This window comes from Sinohyriopsis cumingii, chromosome 10, assembly GCF_028554795.1.
Source record: "Sinohyriopsis cumingii isolate HCF-2022 chromosome 10, ASM2855479v2, whole genome shotgun sequence".
Lineage (NCBI taxonomy): Eukaryota > Metazoa > Mollusca > Bivalvia > Unionida > Unionidae > Sinohyriopsis > Sinohyriopsis cumingii.
Window position 1 is genome coordinate 79,853,039 of NC_142970.1, and position 21,056 is coordinate 79,874,094.

The 21,056-nt window shown below is 35.5% G+C and overlaps 1 protein-coding gene across 3 annotated transcripts in view; it reads right to left on the bottom strand.

Moving 5' to 3' along the window:
* Positions 1 to 21,056, bottom strand: part of LOC149790460 (uncharacterized) — a 170,764-nt gene that overhangs the window by 17,696 nt on the left and 132,012 nt on the right. The gene's annotated exons all lie outside the window — the stretch shown is intronic.

Consider the following 21,056-nt stretch of genomic DNA (forward strand, 5'->3'; position numbering starts at 1 on the left):
TACTTATCCAAACTTGATAACACACAACTATATAACATGTTACAGTTACTAATATGATCACAGATCCAACCAATCACATGTTAGGTCACACTATACATATGCATAAATTTAACTTGAGGTTATAATCAACCAATATACAATCAATGCCAAATGGAGTTGAGGAAAAAACTTGTCTGATATGGCATAGGAACACAGCCTGATGGCTTCATCATATTGCTACACTGCATCAAACTCGTTCTTTCCGCCCACTTGAAACAAACACATGTAGTTTTGTTTCTATATTTATGATTCTTTAATCACATATTTGAGATGAATCATGAATGCCAACGTGATGGCCAAATATAATGTTGTAAAAAATTCAAACCAATTCCAACTTTTGGAAAATTACTGGATTTAAAAAAAAACATTAAAAAAAAACGTGTCATGTTTTAGTTATTTGCCAGTGTATGTGAAAGTGTTAAATGTATGTATTCCTTTGTAAGGCTGTAAATCGTCTAACAATATTCAGGAGAACACTTGTTTCAAGTTTGAACAGTACTTAATTTTCTCAAGTCCACTAAACATTTTCTCATTTGTTGAGTGTGTTTTATGTTTACAGTTGTGTCCCTATTATACCAACTGTGTAGCTAGTAAACTGTTGGCTTCAATATTAACACTTTTTACCAACAGATTCTTGAAAATCAGCATGATGTCTTAGTGTAAGCTTAATCATTCCACTTTAGTCGCAGCCTTTAGACTGCAACTTATACAACAGTTAACATACATTTAGCATAATCATGTACAATAAGGTGTTGGTCATTTAACTTTTGCGGTGGGGTAGGAGCATCATTGTTTTTTGAGCTGACATATTTCCATTTCTTTTATCTCAAGATAATTAATATTTTTTTCCAAAAAACATCAAGGACATATTATGGTATTATTTTGTTATAAATCAGAAAAAAACATTTTAGACAGACAGAAATTAAACATAAAAGTATCCGGTCCCTGCCCCAGAACATTGAACTGTTGGTCCCTAATATAATTGCAGTAGTATTACATGGTGATATGAACGTTGAGAAATACTATGGTACAAAATTTTTCACGGTACTCAGCTCTAGTCTCTATCTAGATAGGGAAAACAAGAATCCCTCACCTTCATGTGTGTGATTTCGATTTTTAACATAGCTTTAACAATTTTTCAGTCATATCGCTATGATGTCTGCAGTGTGGCAGTTTATAGTGATGTCTAGCACTGGGGCATCATTCTGCAGACATGTAGCATGGTGTCCCACCCAGTCAAATTATCCTAAAATGAGGCTGACCAGTCCTAACACAGACCTCTTAATGCTGAGCACAAGCATGGCAGATGTTAGTACTATTTTTATAAGTCTTTAGTAGGACTCTACTAGGGATCGAACCCATGACCTCCCGCATCCAAGGTGGGCGCTCTAACCAATAGGCCACTGCAGCAGTCTCCATTGGGTGAAAAGAATTTCCAGGCATTCAAGATAAGGCCATTTTAACTGTCCAGTGTTGAAACCATCTTTGATATTATTCAGCGGTAATGAACTTTTTAAATTAGTTGCAGTGGTACACATATTGGATGTCAGCTTGGCAGCATTTTCGTGCTGTGGTGGCTATACTGGACATCAGGTAGGCACCAACTAGACATCATAAGAAGTCTTCTGGTGAAAACCCTATGCTGATAAGAGCAGTGATAATAAGAGTTTCAAAATGGTCACTGTGGTGGCCATATTGGAGATCAGTTTGGCATCATTTTCATTTATAGGACCAACTAGACATCACCAGAGATCTTTTGGTGAAATTCCATGTCAATATGAAAGATGGATGGGCCCAAGATTTTTCAAAGAATTTAATTTTTTCTCATCACACTTTTCATAATTAAACTGTTGTATTGATAAGAGATATAGTAAATATCACTCAAAAGCCAAAAATGATATGCTGTAGGTTGTAGCTAAATGACTTGATTGAAATGAAGTCAAGTTTAACTGCTAATTTTATATTACATGTCCATCAATAATACAAGCCATAATGTCTTTGACTGTCAGGGAATATTCATAATGTATAATAACAGAACTTTGCAGCTGACAGGACAAGACGAACATTGCCTAGTTTTTAGAGGCTCATTACACTGGAAAAACATGAGGGCAATAATTTGTCCAGTGTCATGGTGTAAAATGACATGTGTAAAGCAATCATATCCATCTGTGCTGGTCTGTACATGATTGAACTTCATTAAGAAATTCCTCATAAAGAAAATTTCATTACTGTATACACTTTCTACAGGATGGATCAAACAACTGCAGACTTCACAGATCCAGATCTGCCATCACAGAATGTGTTGGCAGATCTGGGTCTGTGCAGTTTGTTAAGGATAATCAGCAGAACCAACAGCACAGACTCCGAGTTAGCCATGACATATAAGTGAGTATATCTGGCATGCCAGGGGGGTGGGTGGGGGTGCAGGGCAGGTTAATCTTAAAGTCCAAACTATAAACTGTAACATCACTAATATGTAACTGAAGAAAGCTTGGCTTCAAGATGTAAAGTACCATTTCACCTGTCAACATTTTAAAGAAAAAAGTGCAATGAAAATGGTTAAAGTTTTACTTGGTTTCTGTCCAGTGTTGATTGTATCCTTACAATCAACACTGGACAGAAACCAAGTAAAACTTAACCATTTTCATTGCACTTTTTTCTATAGAGTGTACATTTTTTTTGTTTACCATCCTCCAAATCTGAGGGGCAGAAAATATTTTGTGAGACAAAGAAAATTAGTGTATAGTATTTCATACACTTGTGTTAAACAAAATACGATAATCTTTTTGCTTTGACAGTTTTGCTACCTAACTTACTCATCTGCTCTGTCCGATAATCTTTTCCTCGGACACTTACGTTATTGCAAAAAACATTTTATTGGACGCTCAAGTAACTCATGAAAATATTAATATGTTGGTCAATCTGCTTGACCTGAAATGAGCTGTCCCATGGAATTTTCTGTTTTGGATCTTGCTCTTTTTTATTTTAGTGTACACTCATTATCTGCCAGCATTTATTATAATTCCCTTTTTTTCTTAATTACTTTTCTTTTCAAACTAATAATTCAGTGAATAAATGACACTGTGTGTATCTAGAAATATAGTCCATTTTGTCATTAATTCAATCTGAAACAAAATTCCAAAGGTGTGCCTTCAGCCTCAGAATTATGTTACACTAGCTACTATTACAGATTTTACATTACAACCCGGGGCCCCGAGTGGCAGAGTGGTCTAAAGCGCTCTCCATTACGGATCACTGCCATCTCACCTCTGTCTGCGTGGGTTTCGAGTCTCTGATTTGGCCAATGTGGGAATGTGAGAAAGCTTGCCAGTAGCTTCTCGTGGGTTGGTGGTTCTTTCTGGGGTTTTCCTGGGTTCTTCCTCCACCATTAATACTGGCTGCCATGTATAGCTTATCGTGTGCTGAAAAATGGCATTAAACCCTACAACAACAACAACAACAACATTACAACCCATCAGACTACCACAAACCTTGACTCCAAAATATGTTTTATCACTTATTGTGACACTGGCTACTATTAGAGTGCATTAAAGAAAATAGAAGATACATTCAGACTTGGTGGCACATGAGTCAAGATTTGCAAGATACATGACAAAAGATTTGCAAGACACAACAAAAATCTGCAGAAAACCCATGACCCCATGTTCAATTTGCAGCACTACTTCTGTCAATAAAGTCCTTTAAAAAGTGAACAAGTACAAATGGAATCTATGATTCAAGATCAGAAATATATTATCAAACTGGGGTCATAACTTCATAACTGAAACATAGTTGGGGTCTTTTCAATTAAATGCTCATACCATATCAAGCTTGGTTTTAATCCATGAGGTCCTTTAAAAGACATGAAATACTAAACTTTAATAAAGTCCAATACTGGCCATGACTTGATTGACTTCAGACAGAAACAGATGAGAAATCATCCTCAACAAAGTTGATTGAACATCAAGTCTTGTACCAAGTCTGGTTTTAATCCATGATCTCCTTAAGTAATTGAACTGAACAGAATTCATGACCTATGAGAAAAGTGCCAAGTCAAACAGGGGCCATAACTCTGTTATAGATCTTCTAATAAATACTAGCAGTTTTGGGCCTATATATCTAGCTTACCATCAAAATATTAATGAAAATTTTTGACCAAAAATCATAAACTGTTGATGTAACCAAAACTTTAAACCAATGACATAACCAAAACCATAACAAACTGCTGATATAACTACAACCATAACAAACTGTTGACAACAATGCCAACACCTCTTGAAAACTTTCCCACTAATGTAGGTTCCACAAATATCATATCTAATTTGGTTTTAATCCATTAGGTCCTGCTGCAGTTACTGAGCAGAAATGAAAGTGGTGATGGGCAGACAGGGGTAACACATCTTTTTTTACAATGAATTTGACTGGATATAATAAAAGCACAGTGAGATAAATCAGCCTCCAACTCATCAAACTTCAGCAAATAATGGTTGCATCATTTCTTTCTGATTTCCCTCCAAGATATCCCATTTTCCTTGACACTACTCAAAATATTACACAAGCTGACAGAAAACAATTCAGTTAAGTTTCTGAAATAAAATGGTATAACACGGTAGGTACAATATTTTATTTATTAATTATTAATTTATTTATTTAGTTTTATTAACTACTATGATTAATGAATGAAATACATATAACAGCCATTTTGTTTACTCCCCTCAAAACCCAGACACCCGTATAAACAAGCATAAAATTTTCCATAATTCTTGCCATACTGTGGTTTGCTTTACTGTACATCTGGCAGGTGTTTTGTTTGTCCCTTATTTCCAACCTCTGACACTGACAAATATCATCAAATTTTCTATTATTACTGCAATACTGCAGCTTGGTACATAATGCAGTAAGCAGATATGAACCCAAACTAATGTGTTATTGTTGGTTCCTCGGTAACTTGACGCCCATCTCTCCATCATTATGTTGCGCATCTAAGTCAGTTTGCCTTTCTTTTTGTTATCTGTCTCTCGTTTCGTTCTGTCCAGCTGTCTGTCTGGATCTCAGTTCTGTCTTTTCTATCCTCAAATGATGTGTGAATAAAAATACAAAACAAAAACCACAATAAAGATTTATGTACCATCTGTCAGATCTGAAACACCTGCAGCTAAAAATAAAACTCTAAAATAGAAGACGTTATAATAATACAACAAAAGGTCCTTGTTCTAGGAAAATGAATATAAGTAATTAGTCATGCATGGGAAATTAAATGTACATACTAAATATCTGCATTCCGTGATTCAGAAGTATCAAATTATGCAAAACAGTCACCCTGATTGACAAATTAAGTCGAGATCAAATGTGATGAGGCTCAATTTGAAAAACAACTCTAGTGCCACGATGAGATTGACATGGGTTGACATGAATTTTATAAGGATTTTAATAAAAAGTAAAGCAAAAAGAATGCACCCCTGTGTGATTAAATTAACTAATTTTTCAAACCCTCTTCTTTTCACTCAGTATCAATTCACAGAAATCTTAATTACATTTTTGTCCAATTTGTCATGAAAAAATACTTTGTATTCATTTGTACACTTGGAGAATTTCTTTATACAGAAGTGTAAAAATTGCACAGATACTGCAGGAAGCACAGCTGCTTCGGAATTTTTTGTATTAAAAATGTCTGAAGATTGTTACTCATCTTGTGGAATTAGCTGTGTTTTTCTGCAGATGTTAGGATTTTTAAGCCTGAAAGATTTTTTTTCCTCAAGGTTTATCATTTTATCACGTATGATCTTATTTTGCAGATTTTTCAAACATATCATGTAAATTTATGAACAAACATCTGTATGATACTGGACAAGAGCTGGACAAGTCTGTCTCTGCTTTATAGTGAGACATTCCAAGTAATGACAGATTCAAAGAATGGGTTATAGAGGTGTAAGCAACCAAAAACTTTAACACAAACCTTCTGTTGCTGTGACCTTAATCACAAGCTCAAAACAGAAGGAAATGTGGGTTACATTCTGAATAGTCTTTGCTTTAAAACGATTCTTCATGAACAACAGACTCCATCAAATGGCTTAGGAGTATAAGCAAATCTTTATGCCAAACTTTTCTACAACTTTTTGCACACTTTGTACAACTGTAGTGCTGATCTGATTATCAACTGTAGTGGTGACCCGATTACCAAATGTAGCAGTGACCTGATTATCAACTGAATATGTTATGAAACAATTATTTTGAGGTTCCAAATCTGATGGCATCGATTTGTTTAACACTGAAAGGCCTCTATGCCAGGATGGTGGAATTCTGTTAAGTGGTTTTTGGAGACAGAGTGCAATGTTTTTGTTTTTATGAGTAATGGCAGCCATATCTGAAAGCTCTTCAAGACTGGATTCTTCCTGCGAAATTCAACCATTTTCTGCTATGTGACTTTTTAGAAGAAGTTACTGCAAGTTTTTCTATCTTGACTAGCAGCAGTCACATAAGATGGTGCATGCTTCAAACCCCTTGATGCCAAGATGCTTTCTGTCAAGTTTGCTCAAATTCTGTTGCATGGTTTTTGAGAAGTCATTCCAATGATTTCTAATTTTAGCAATGGCAGGCATATTTAATGGCCAATCAGCACGATATGTAAAAATATGAATGCTCTTCATGCCAGAATGGTTTCTGTCATTGTTGTTGTTGTTGTAGGGTTTAACACCATTTTTCAGCACACAATAGGCTATACATGGCGGCCAGTATTAATGGTGGAGGAAGAACCCAGGAAAACCCCGGAAAGAACCACCAACAAATGAGAAGCTACTGGCAAGCTTTCTCACAAACCCACATTAGCCGAATCAGAGACTCGAACCCATGCAGACAGAGGTGAGATGGCAGTGATCCGTAATGGACAGCGCTTTAGACCACTCGGCCACTTGGTTTCTGTCAAATGTGGTAAAATTCTCATGAGCAGTTTCCAAGAAATCTTGTACAGTTTTTAATTTTTAACTATTTTTTTTATAGCAAATTTTGCCATATCTGATGGTGGATCAGCAAAGTCAAGGTGGAGAAAAGGTCATTTAAAATGTTTCATCATTTTAGTAATGGTGGCCACATTGAATGGAATTATTAGCATCATTTGTAAAAATCTGATGGCCATCTATGCCAGGATACCTTCTGTCAAATTTGATTAAATTCTGTTTAGTGTTCTTTTTTTTTTTAAATAAGACATTTCATGATTCTTCTATTTTGAATCAATCTGAAAGACCTTTATGCCTGGAACCTTTTCTGTCAAGTTGGGTCCAATCCTGTTCAGCAGTTTTTGGGAGGATAATGTAAAGAGTGAAGAGTCTTTGTCTGATTTGTTGTTTTACTGCATGGCAACGCCAGTAGGTTATTTAGTGCCAAGGCAGTTGGAGAAAACCGCCATACCCAACGATGGACTACATTAGCTGACCAGGCTGATCCAATGGCAGGATTCAACTCCACACCCTTTTGGTCAAGAGTCAAGCGTGCTAACCACTGCTTTTGCTTGCTTTCATCACCTGTTACAACATGCTGGAGGGCACATCTGGCCTATGACAGCTGTGCACGATGGTTGAAGAACCATACCACAAGTTTTTTGGCCTTATGGCCATGCCAGCTCGAACATTTACCAAAAGATGTCACGCACCAGGTCAGCTAACATGGCGCAAACATAGAAGAATGTGGAAGTTGGGATCATATCAAAGTCCAAATCTGCTGATATTTATTAAATTAAAACTGAATTCAGACATAGGAGACGAAATCAAAACTTTGATCAGCAGGTGCCCCCTATACTGATGCCATGTCCAGGGAGATCACTTAAAGGGAGGAGTAATAAAATCCATGACATCCTTGTGTGATGCTATTATATTTCAAACATTAAGTAGTTTCTCAGGAGTGGTGATAACAAACTTGTGCTAATGGACGGATGGACAATGGATTACAGATGAAAGACAAAAGACAACTCCATAAGCTCTTCTTGTCTTACTATTTTTCAAATCCCATGGGGCTGTGAGTGGTACTAAGAGAAGGGAAGTTTGAGATATATATTCTAAATATGGTGTGTGGGCATGTTGGATTTTTAATGAAGCTTTAACGATTTTTCAGTCATATCACCACAATATCTGCAATATGGTAGTTTACATTATGTCTAGCACTGGGGCAGCAGACATGTAGCATGATGTCCCACCTAGTTGCATTATCCTGACACCAGGCTGACCAGTCCTAACACTAACCTCTTAATGCTGAGTGCCAAGTGAGGTAGCTGCTAGTACCATTTTTAAAATTTTTGCTATGATTCGGCTGGGTTTCGAACCTGCAACCTCCTGTATCTGAGGCGGACCCTCTAACTACTAGGCCACCCAAGCAGTCCCAAATATGAAGCAAATTAGGGGATTACTGATCTACAATTGCTGGGAACAACTTCAACCTAAGCTGTCTACAAAGACACAAAAGACAACGCAAATGCTAGATGCCCCATCTTGGCATCATAATAAAGTAAACCATTCATGTTCCATGTTTCAGGTGGTCTAAAGCTCTACAGACCACTCACACACCTCACCTCTGTCCAGCTTGACCAATGGTGGTATGTGAAAAAGCTTGCCAATAGCTTTCCTTGGGTCAGTGGGTCTCCTGGGATCTTCCCAGATTCTTCCTCCTGTTATACATATTTTGCATTGCCTGTTAGTTTTTCATTTATTATCTACTGAGGGTTATGTAAAACTATATTTTGTAGCTGACCTTGTCCAAAATCAAGTTCACTGTCCACCTGAACAGAATCACTAATTATTGTTTTGTAAACAACATGTTTATCTCAGAGTCCAAAACAATGGAAATTCCCCATGAAATGCAGGGTCTACCTGATGATCACCACATCCTATATTATCATTTTAGTAAAATACCCTAATTAAAGCTTCAATTGTTTTCAAAATGAACTTTTGACCTACATCCTGGCTCTTCTTTTGTGTCTTAGTGTTTAAAAAAATATAATCTTGTTTACCTAGAAGTTACTTATTCATGCTGTAAGATCTTAAGGCAGAATTTTTGTTGTGTTCAGTGTTTGATTTGGGCTGAAATTATTTAATTCAAATTATTCTTCTCTGGAAATACAAAGTGCTCATCTATAATATTCCTGGAAAGAGACATTAACTGGGAATTCAAACAAGGAAACCATGTATTATAGTACTGTGATTCAACAGAAGACTTGGCACATCATTATAATTCAGGTCATTGGTACATGTACATTAGAGACTACAGGCCACTACTGGCACATCAACACCTTCAGTGTTGGAAATTATCTGGAATACTACTAAAGGTTATTTAGAACTTTATTCATTAGGACTTGTGTTAGAAATTCTAGGATTATTTGGGATTTAATTTGTAATGCCGTAAGTTTTTTTCACATTGTATTCTAGGGAAATAAATTATTTATTGAATTTTATAAAACTTGTTGCTTTACACTCTTTTCTATTACTTATTTTAAGACCAAAGAGTCATTCTACTCTAGCAAATACAATGGCTGCCATGTAGAACCTAACATGTGCTGAAAAACGGCATTCAATTCCCCACAAAATACCTCAAAACAAGATTAAAACTGTAATGATAATTTCCTGCAGGGACAGTAAGTTTTATTGTGTTTGAAAAAGCTATATAATAATATGTTTATGATGAAATAGTTACTGTAACAAACTTCAAAACAACTTTTTTCAATTTTTTAATTTTTGGAGTTTCATTACCGGTATACTTGCAATAGTTTGAGCATGGACTTTCAAAATCAATTATCAAGCAGTGCTTGAGTGATAAATCAACGTATTTTCCATAATAATTGTCAACATCAGTACAACTGTTTCATCAACAAGAGCTGTTTTGATTGATAGTGCATTTGTGCACATATGTAAAGTCGTGTCAACATAAACAGTGTGGATTCTTGAAACAAATAACCTGACCCCCCAAAAAAAGAATGTGTCCTCAAAACCCAGGTAATTATCAATCCAGTTATAGTTCAGTGGAGTTGTCATATTAGTCTCTTTGTCTATCATGTATTTGCTATTATTCTTACACTAAAAGACAACAAATAAATCAATACATATCTATCAATCAATCTTTACTAGTGAATTAGAGATACAAAGAGAGAGAGAGAGAGAGAGAGGGAGAGAGAAATTTCATGGTACTGATAAAACAGCATTATGCTATACCAATTTCCAATAAACTCATTTCATTTGTGGCCCGAAGATAAGTTCTTAAAATGCCCCCCCCCCCCCCCCCCCCCCGCAAATAATATAAACTACAATAAATAACTTTCTCACCTTCTTATCTGGAAAAAAAAAATCTTTGTAACATCAGCTGGGCCAAAATAGTGCAAGATGATACATTCCAGTCACTTGTACATACATATCCATTGTTGTTTCCACCAAAATGCACTGTGTGTGTATTGGCTGCTTGGAAATCAAAGGGCATAAAAGTGTCATCAATTATGATAGATATGCCTAATTCATAGGCAATTCTTGGAAAAACATGGACTGAAGGAAGACCTTTCCAACTCTTTCTGCCACATGTAAGCTTTAACAGCTCAAGCAAAAAAGGACAATGATAAGATTTTGATATTGAAAATCAGACCGACACAATGTAACCATATGTAACATTTTAGGACAAAGAAATGCAGTAAATAAAGTAAAACCCATCTCACATTTTTTGCAAAAGTTTTGAAATACTGATATGCATGTGTGTGCATCTGTGTGTGTGTGTGTCTGTGTGCATGCATGTGCATGTGTGTGTGCATCTGATAAAATGCCATCCAACCTCTTCTAACAAATATACTAGACATGGATTCCTGGTCTTCTCATGGAAGAATTTAAATGCATGTTGCAAATCCCCTCCCCCAAATATACTAGCTCCTGTACAATCCAACATGGACAATGCAGACAGAGATCAATCCATCTGCAGTGAATGATCAGGGTCTATGCTAGTTGTTAAATATATGATTTACAGTACAGTCACTGCCACATTACTGTGATCCCTTACTATAATAAGGCCTGGAATTTAACACAGATCTCCTTGTTGACAGAAGAACTAGTAGAATGAGAAATGTACCAGTGCTGCTTAAATTTCAATAGTACTTCAAATAAAATAATACCTGACACACACGAAACTTTACTAGTATTGGATTATCAAAATTATGAGAACTAGTAAAAACCATGAAGACAAGTTTGACAGATGTTTACAAGCCTCAGTTTAGTGGACGATTGCTAATTTCAACTCCTTCATAACACAATAAGGGAGCCTTTGTTATAAATGAAGGTTCCTTGTAATGGGGTACATTATAATGAGAAATATTACTCAACCAATATGAATTCCATGCCCACACCTGTGTTATAGTTATACCAAAGGTTGTATTATATTGAAGCACCCGACAGTGTTGACTTTTGGATTTGCAGTTACATGCAATATATATATATATATATATATATATATATATATATATATATATATATATATATATATATATATATATATATATATATATATATATATATAAGAAAATATGGTAACTGAATGTACATTTTGTACCAGTTTGTTGTTCTGTCCCTTATTTCTAGCTTGCCAAATGAGAAAACAATTTCCCTGACATAACTACCCTATTTTTCCTGACACTTTTGCAAAGAGGACCATTATGATGCAAGTTTCCTAACAGCTCTTAAATAAGGAAGACAAAAAATATCCTCGCCCAAATAAATTCTTTTAAAATTGAATACATAGGATTTGGATGATACTAATTTCAAAAAAATATTCCCACCCATGTTAAATATTCCTCTTTTTACATAACTGAAATTCATGTGAAGAAACCATTTCTCTTTTTTCATTCAAAGTGACCTTGACCTTTGAACTTTTAACCCCAATATCAATGGGCTACATTCTTACCCTAATGAAAGCTATTCAAACAAAGTCTGGACCAGATCTGTGATGAAGAACTAATGTTATTGTGAAGAAACTGTTGTTTGGTTCAGTCAGTGCTCTTGATTTTTTTGACACTTTGACCCCAAAATCAATAGCCTTCTTCTTGCTCTAAGTGCAAACCATCCACAAAGATGTGTAAAGGTATTTAATTTAGAACAAATACTATTGTGTGGAAACCATTTTTATTTAGTTCAATCAGTGACCTTGACCTTTAACATTCTGACTGAAAATAATAGGGTTCTCCCTTACACCAACTACAAGTCATCCAAACAATAGTTTGGGAACCATATTTAATTGAGAACACAAATTTATTTTGTGGAAGCAATTTCAGACAGTGATCTTTACCTTTGATCTTTTAGCCCATAAACAATACAGCTTTTTATTACAAGTACAGGGTATCTACAGAGTTTGCTAACTGCAGTTGGTGCAGAACAAATTGTCTGGTGAAAACACATGTCAATGTGACCATCCATTCAGGAGAATTAGTGACAATATTTTTAACATGTTCATCATGGTGGCCATATTGGCTGTCTGCTGAGCACCATTTTCATTTAGGATCATATTATAAAATATGAGTCATATCAAAGAAAACATGGTATATAATAAGGGTCAGATCAAAGACAAAATGGTATAAAATAGGGGTCATAGCCATGTCAGCATCGTATAGGATAGGGGTCATGCCAAAGACAACATGGTATAGAATAGGGGTCATGCCAAAGACAACATGGTATAGAATAGGGGTCATGCAAAAGACAACATGGTATAGAATAGGGGTCATGCCAAAGACAACATGGTATAGAATAGGGGTCATGCCAAAGACAACATGGTATAGAATAGGGGCCATGTTAAAAACAACATGGTATTGAATATGTTTCGTATCAAAGACAACATGGTATAGAATAGGGGCCATGTTAAAAACAACATGGTATTGAATATGTTTCGTATCAAAGACAACATGGTATTGAATATGTTTCGTATCAAAGACAACATGGTATAGAATAGGGGTCATAGCCATATCAGCATCGTATAGGATAGGGGTCATGCCAAAGACAACATGGTATAGAATAGGGGCCATGTTAAAAACAACATGGTATTGAATATGTTTCGTATCAAAGACAACATGGTATTGAATATGTTTCGTATCAAAGACAAAATGGTATAGAATAGGGGTCATAGCCATATCAGCATGGTATAGGATAGGGGTCATGCAAAAGACAACATGGTATAGAACTGGGGTCATAGCCATGTCAGAATGGTATAGGATAGGGGTCATGCCAAACACAAAATGGTATAGAATAGGGGTCACTTTAAAGACAACATGGTATTGAATAGGTTTCATATCACAGACAACATGGTATAGGATAGGGGTCAAAGTTAAAAAAACACTTTATGTAGCATCTGACCCAATGTCAACAAAAATTTTGAACCGGTGTGGGACATTTGTTCTATTGCATGAAACTAAATTGTCTGCTCTTAAAATGTATTCAGGCAGAACTTGCTCCCTGGTACAGAAGCCACAAGGTCATTTTACACCTGGCATATTGTTTTGTTTCTGTTTGCTTTAACAGCACTTTTAATACACTAATGATTACATCATACTGAGGAAATAAAAGCTAAGTGCATTTCCAAAGGATGCACCGAGGCAGTTAACCCAGGCTGCCCTATACGGGAATGGAATGCAAAGCCCTAGGATTATGAGCCTGACCCTCTACCACTGTTCCATGCATATCTTGTGTATAAGAAGTGACCAATCATTGGGTTCCATTAAAAACAATTTTTTATCAATTCTGAAAATGAGTTTATTATGGATTCACTCCCAACATCTGATCTGGGTTTTTTATGGTTGGTAAAAAATTCCGTCCAGTCGGACATGTGCAGAATATATGAGTATCACAAATTAAGAAGACCTGCTATTAACGTCTAAAATTTTAACTGAATTAAATCGGCTGAATATCCGTGAAAATTTGGATTCTGAACAAACAACTTCACTGAGATATTTTAGCGGTAATTGCCACAATTAAGTGAGAAAAAGTGTTTACATTTATTTACTGTCTGCCTTCAGCATTAATGGAACATTCATGGTTGTAATGGGATTGATGATAAACTTGGAAAATACCACCCAATTTTACTTGACTTTACGTTTTTATCCTAAAAAAAAAATTGTACTCAAGACCTGTAATTGTTATTTAATTTAGATGACTTAGTTTACAGTGTTTTCAGAGCATCTTTATATGGATTTCAGGTGACAATTCATACAAAAGCAGACAAAGAAATGAGGATGGATTTGACAGCTTTATTAACATGTAAGAATATTTAAATTCTATCCAAACACATTCAATGAATATTCTATTCAGAGCTGCTTTACAAGAAGTGGAGTGTCAATAAATACCAAAGCAAAGAAAAGCCGATGGTTTGACACCTTTATTAACAAGTATGAATATTTAAATCCTATCCAAATACATTCAACGAATATTAAAATATGACAGCTTGCTATTTATTTCAGCTCTATGAAGAACAATCAATCATGATGGAAGATTATTTACCTGCTGGCCAACAAACCTTCTGAAACTGGACTGGACTACTTTTTAACCTCTGAAGGCATGTTTTCAACAGCATAGACTCTTTCGACTGTACAAGAAATAATTCAGCTATAACACCAAAATTGTCTACTGTATAAATGCATTACCTAGAGCATAGGTGTCACTTTTTTCCCAGATTAATTATATAATGAATGAGCACTTGCCACCAGTAGGAGAGTAACACTGTTGAAATTGAGACCTTTGGCTGCCCTTCACATGCCACACAAAACCTCTTGATATGGCACCTTGTGTCACGTGTGGTTGCCAACCTCTGACCTAAAGATAGCTAAAATTACATTCCAAGTTATTAAATATCATGAATATACTAACTTGTTTTTTTTTAAAAAAATGCAAAAAGTCAACACAGCAGAAAAATGCTATTGCATAGGTGGTAAGATCAACTTGCTTCCAATGAAGCTAACTTGTAACGATCATTTTTTCTTTTTTTTAATTCTTAAAATGATTACAAGATCAGAATCAATTAGGTTTTTCTGAGCTAAGGCAAAACTGGAAGAACAAACTTCAAGAAAACTTAAATGGGAATATAAATTTCACATACTTTAAGAAATCCAAATAATTACTCCACTGTTTCCAAAATCAGCATGCAGATTTGGAAGAAATGAGGCAACAGCAGGTGGCAGGTTAATTCCAGGAAAAACAAAATTAAATAAAACAATGAAAGAATTATGGAAGACAGAACAAAGGTAATCTATAAAAAATATATACTGACTTAAAGAATTTTCACAAAAATTGTATAAAATAAAAAAAAAAATGATATGTGAACACATAACAGCTTTTTAAATTATAATAAAAAACTGTCAGATCTTAACTCAAGCTATGTAAATGTACTATATATACATTCTTACAAGTGCATAGATCCAGATGCGCTGTCACATAATGTGCCATAAGATCTGGGTCTATGCAGTTTGTAATCAGTAGCAAAAGCAACACAGATCAGGATCTACCAGCTCGTTATGTCATGGCATATACTGTAATTCATTTATGCTGTTTGTAACTGGACCCTACTTATAAAAAAGTATATATGGAAAGTTAATGTTTGGATGAATGCAGTTTGGTGGTGAAAATATGAAAAACGAACCTAGTTCAGTGATTTGCTGTAAAATTTTACAAAATTCTTTGTTCTTTAGATTTTTAAATGCTGGACACAATACAAAACATTTTTCTGAATTTCAGTTTCTGTGAAGCATTATATGCACTCCAAAAGGAAGATAATGATGGGAGATGTACAAAACAAGCAGGTAGCTCTCGCTGTTTAATACTTATAACAGAACTGCTTCTACATCACTTCTAACAAGGTCAAGAAAGTCTCACCCTTTTCTGCTAGCAACAGTCAAAAGGACTTTTATTTTAGGGAGATCTGTTTATGTAAATAACCTAATTTCATATCATCAATACATCATCTTCAGAAAACACATAAATCTACTCTCTTCTTGAGAAAACACATAAATCTACTCTCTTCCTGAGAAAACACATAAATCTACTCTCTTCCTGAGAAGAACAAAAAAGCATTTGATTTTGTTGAAAGGGACATTTTGGAAAATGCTTGAATCTTTGGAGAATCCATTTGCCACAGATACAGGGAACTTTTTGCAATAAACTGAAAAACTGCAACAGCAACAATGTGCATTTATCTCCCTTGTTTTCATTTCGAGAGTAAGATGGACATGTACTTCTTGCATGGGATAATAAAGAATGAACATAAATATTAGTCATTTTCTGAAATGACAAGGAGTTTAAAAATTAGGGTAGTATGCAGATGCTGCTACTCTATTACTGGATGGTTCTCTCTTGCTCTTCAAGACAAAAATACAGACTTTACATGACATCGCATTGGAACAGTTTGCCCATCAAGACAACCGTAGACTTTACATGACATCGCACTGGAACAGTTTGTCCTTCAAGAAAACCATTGACTTACTTGACATTGCATTGGTACAGTTTGTCCTTCAAGACAACCATAGACTTACATGACATTGCATTGGTACAGTTTGTCCTTCAAGACAATCATAGACTTACATAACATTGCACTGGTACAGTTTTGTCCTTCAAGAAAACCATAGACTTACATGACATTGCATTGGAACAGTTTGTCCTTCAAGACAACCACAGACTTAAATGACACTGCATTGGTACAGTTTGTCCTTCAAGACAACCACAGACTTACATGACATTCATTGGTAAAGTTTGTCCTTCAAGAAAACCATAGACTTACATGACATTGCATTGGTACAGTTTATCCTTCAAGAAAACCACAGACTTACATGACATTGCATTGGTACAGTTTGTCCTTCAAGACAATCGTAGACTTTACATGACATCACACTGGAACAGTTTGTCCGTCAAGACAACCATAGACTTACATGACATTGCATTGGTACAGTTTGTCCTTCAAGACAACCATAGACTTACATGACATTCATTGGTATAGTTTGTCCTTCAAGACAACCATTCAGATTTTTAATGACTTGGCATTAGTACAGTTTGTCCTTCAAGTTAATGATGCAGATTTTTAATGACACTGCGTGAGTACAGTTTGTCCTTCAAGGAAACAATGCAGATTTTTAATGACTTGACATTGGTACAGTTTGTCCTTCATGACAACCATGCAGATTTTTAATGACCTGGCACTGGTACAATTTGTCCTTCAAGACAACCATGCAGATTTTTAATGATTTGGCATTGGTAAAGTTTGTCCTTCAACACACCTATGCAGATTTTTACTGATTTGGCATTGGTACAGTTTGTCCTTCAAGACAACCATGCAGATTTTAAACAATTTGGCATTGGTATAGTTTGCCCTTCAAGACAATGATGCATATTTTTATGACATTGCATTGGTACAGTTTTTCGTTCAAGACAACCATGCAGATTTTGTAATGACTGTGTGAATAGTTTGTCCTTCATGACAATCATGCAGCTTTTTAATGACTTGGCACTGGTATAGTTTGTCCTTTAAGACAACCATGCAGATTTGTAATGCCATTGCATTGGTACAGTTTTTCCTTTAAGATAACCACACATTTTGTAATGACCTGAATTGGTACAGTTTGTCCTTCAAGTCAACCATGCAGATGTTTTATGACACTGCATAGGTACAGTTTGTCCTTCAATACAACTATGCATATTTTTAATGATATGGCATTGGTACAGTTTGTCCTTCAAGACAACCATGCAGATTATCAACGACATTTGCATTGGCAGAGTTTGTCCTTAAATACAACCATGCAGATTTTTAATGTCTTGGCACTGGTACAGTTTGTCCTTCAATACAACCATGCAGATTTTTAATGATTTGGCATTGGTCCAGTTTGTCCTTCAAGACATCCATGAAGATATTTAATAAATATTGTATGGGCACAGTTTGTCCTACTTCAATACAACCATGTAGATGTTTCATGACTTGGCAATAGCTGAGTTTGTCTTTCAAGTCAGCCATGCAGATTCTTAATAAAAATGCATCAGTACAGTTTATTCTTCAATACAACCATGCAGATTGTTTTATGACTTGGCACTAGTACAGTTTGTCTTTCAATACAACCAAGCAATTTTTAATGAGATTGCATGGGTACAGTTTGTCCTTCAATACAACCATGCAGATTTTTAATGATTTGGCATTGGTCCAGTTTGTCCTTCAAGATATCATGCAGATTATAAATGACACTGCATTGGCAGAGTTTGTACTTCAAGACAACCATGCAGATTTTCATCACTTGGCACTGGTGCAGTTTGTCCTTCAAGACAACCATGCAGATTTTTAATGACTTGGCACTGGTACAGTTTGTCCTTCAAGACAACCATGCAGAGTTTCAATGACACTGCATGGTACAGTTTGTCCTTCAAGACAACCATGCAGATTTTTAATGATTTGGCACTGGTACAGTTTGTCCTTCAAAATAACCATGCAGATTATTAACAACATTGCATTGGCAGAGTTTGTCTTTCAAGACAACCATGCAGATTTGTAATGACTTGGCACTGGTACAGTTTGTCCTTCAAGACAACCAAATATTATTTTAATGACTGGGCCTTGGTACAGTTTGTCCTTCAATACAACCATACAGATTTTTAATGACTTGGCATTGGTACAGTTTATCCTTCAAGTTAATCATACAGATTTTATATGACACTGCATGGGTACAGTTTGTCCTTCAAGACAACCATGCATTAGTACAGTTTGTCCTTCAAGACAACCATGCACCGGTACAGTTCGTCCAACAAGACAACCATGCATTGGTACAGTTCATCCAACAAGACAACCATGCATTGGTACTGTTCGTCCAACACGACAACCATGCATTGGTACAATTCGTCCAACAAGACAACCATGCATTGGTACAGTTCGTCCAACAAGACAACCATGTATTGGTACAGTTCGTCCAACACGACAACCATGCATTGGTAGAATTCGTCCAACAAGACAACCATGTATTGGTACAATTCGTCCAACAAGACAACCATGTATTGGTACAGTTCGTCCAACAAGACAACCATGCATTGGTACTGTTTGTCCAACACGACAACCATGCATTGGTACAGTTTGTCCAACATGACAACCATGCACTGGTACAGTTTGTCCTTCAAGACAACCATGCACTGGTGCTGTTCATCTTTCAAGACAACCATGCACTGGTATAGTATCTGTCTATACAGTAATATTTTTAAATCTAAAGCATTTTGTAATTGAAATCAATGAATATTAATTTTAAAAAATATATATCAATACAATGATATTAACTGATCAATGTCAAATTGGAGATTACTGGTGGTAGACTTTTTCTTGAACTTGGTGGATTCTGTAGAACTTCATTATTCAGGGAAGCTCTTTGGTTGCTGAAGCATAATAAATTTATCGTTATTCAAAAAATTACTTCGACAAAATCCTTGATACTGCCTAAATTCATTCTTTTTTTCCAGCTCTACAAAATCTCCCCTCCCTCCTTTTCATATACAATAAATCATTTTTCCAGTTTATAAGGGGCAAGTAAAATGGACAGGGCTTAAAAAGAGATTAAATATGATTCTCTTGCACTGACATTTGTGTGTTTTACAAAAATATCCTGGATTAGACAGATTTTAGTCAACAGAAATTGGTCAAAAATTGGTTCTTGAACAAATATTTTGAAAATGTGGATGTATGCAGATTCTTAATTTAGCAAATATTCAATTGAAAGAAATTTCTCAAGCCCATTAAAAATAGAATTTGACATGACATTAATTATGCTAATCACTTTTGAACAGTGAATTACCTACATGATGTCTTTACTTTAGGTGACCAATGAAATTCAAAACTTTCTAATCAAAAGTTCAAAGCCAGATTTTTTAAAATTAAAATACCAGTTTTCTTGTGTAATAATTACAGCAACATACTCCATATGATAGCACTGCATTAGTGTGCAGGTATGCTTAGCATGTGGCTTTTATGAGGCCATAAATAAGTGACTTCCATCTGACTTCCTAATTAGACTAGTAACTCTAAGGTGATCATGTCAAATAAAACTCCTGAAAGCACATTTATTATACCCTGGGGGTATACGAAATACACACAGACTTTCTGTCGTACACTAATATTAAGGAATGGCAAGCAAGACCGAACAATTGTTCCCCAATGATTAGACAATATATTTGCAAGAAAAAGGGTGACCATTTCAGTGGGTGAGGGCTGGAGGATTAGGAAGTAAAGAACTCATAAGAGGGTAGTGGGGTAATTAGTAACAATTCTACTTTGGACTCAAATGCAGTTATCTTTTATTAATAAGTGTCTTTTTGTATCAATGTTGTGTGTGTGTGTGTGTGTGTGTGTGTGTGTATGTATGTATGTATGTATGTATGATTTCGATCAACTGTAAATAAATTTAAATGTTTGAATTACATCTTCCTGTTTTGCCATTTGGCATAGTCTATATTTCCCACTCAGTTTGCTATACTTGATACTTACTGAATGGTTGCGCATTCAGTGTTCAAGAAACTAACATGCTGTGTTTGCCGTGCTCCACTTTCTTCATTTAAACCATCTTTCATGTTCAAATCATAACTTTGTCTCTTATTTAATTAATAAAAATAAAAACAGAAACTCCGAAAAAGAAAAGAAGCAACCTAATTTTCCAAAGAGGATTGTAAATAGCTGCAATAGGTACTGAACTATACTTTGTAGCAGATTCACTGGGCAGGGGTGAGAAGAGTTCACTCACTCCAACAATATATAGTTTCCTGTAGTCAATCTTAACTCTTCCAGTAGCATGGTAAAATATTCTTGGTCCCCTTGCAGAACTTAATTATAGCCCACCCCCCATTAAAAAAGTGACCGATGGGGGAATTTTGGTCCCCAGTGGGCCCGGGCCTCCTGAAGTTGCAAGGGTTGCTTGGGCAGTTACACCATCACTGATCTCCAGACAATTATATAATTTCTGCCTTACCTATTTTACTTTAGTATCATATTGTTTCTGAAAGATAAAGGCATAATTATTGTAG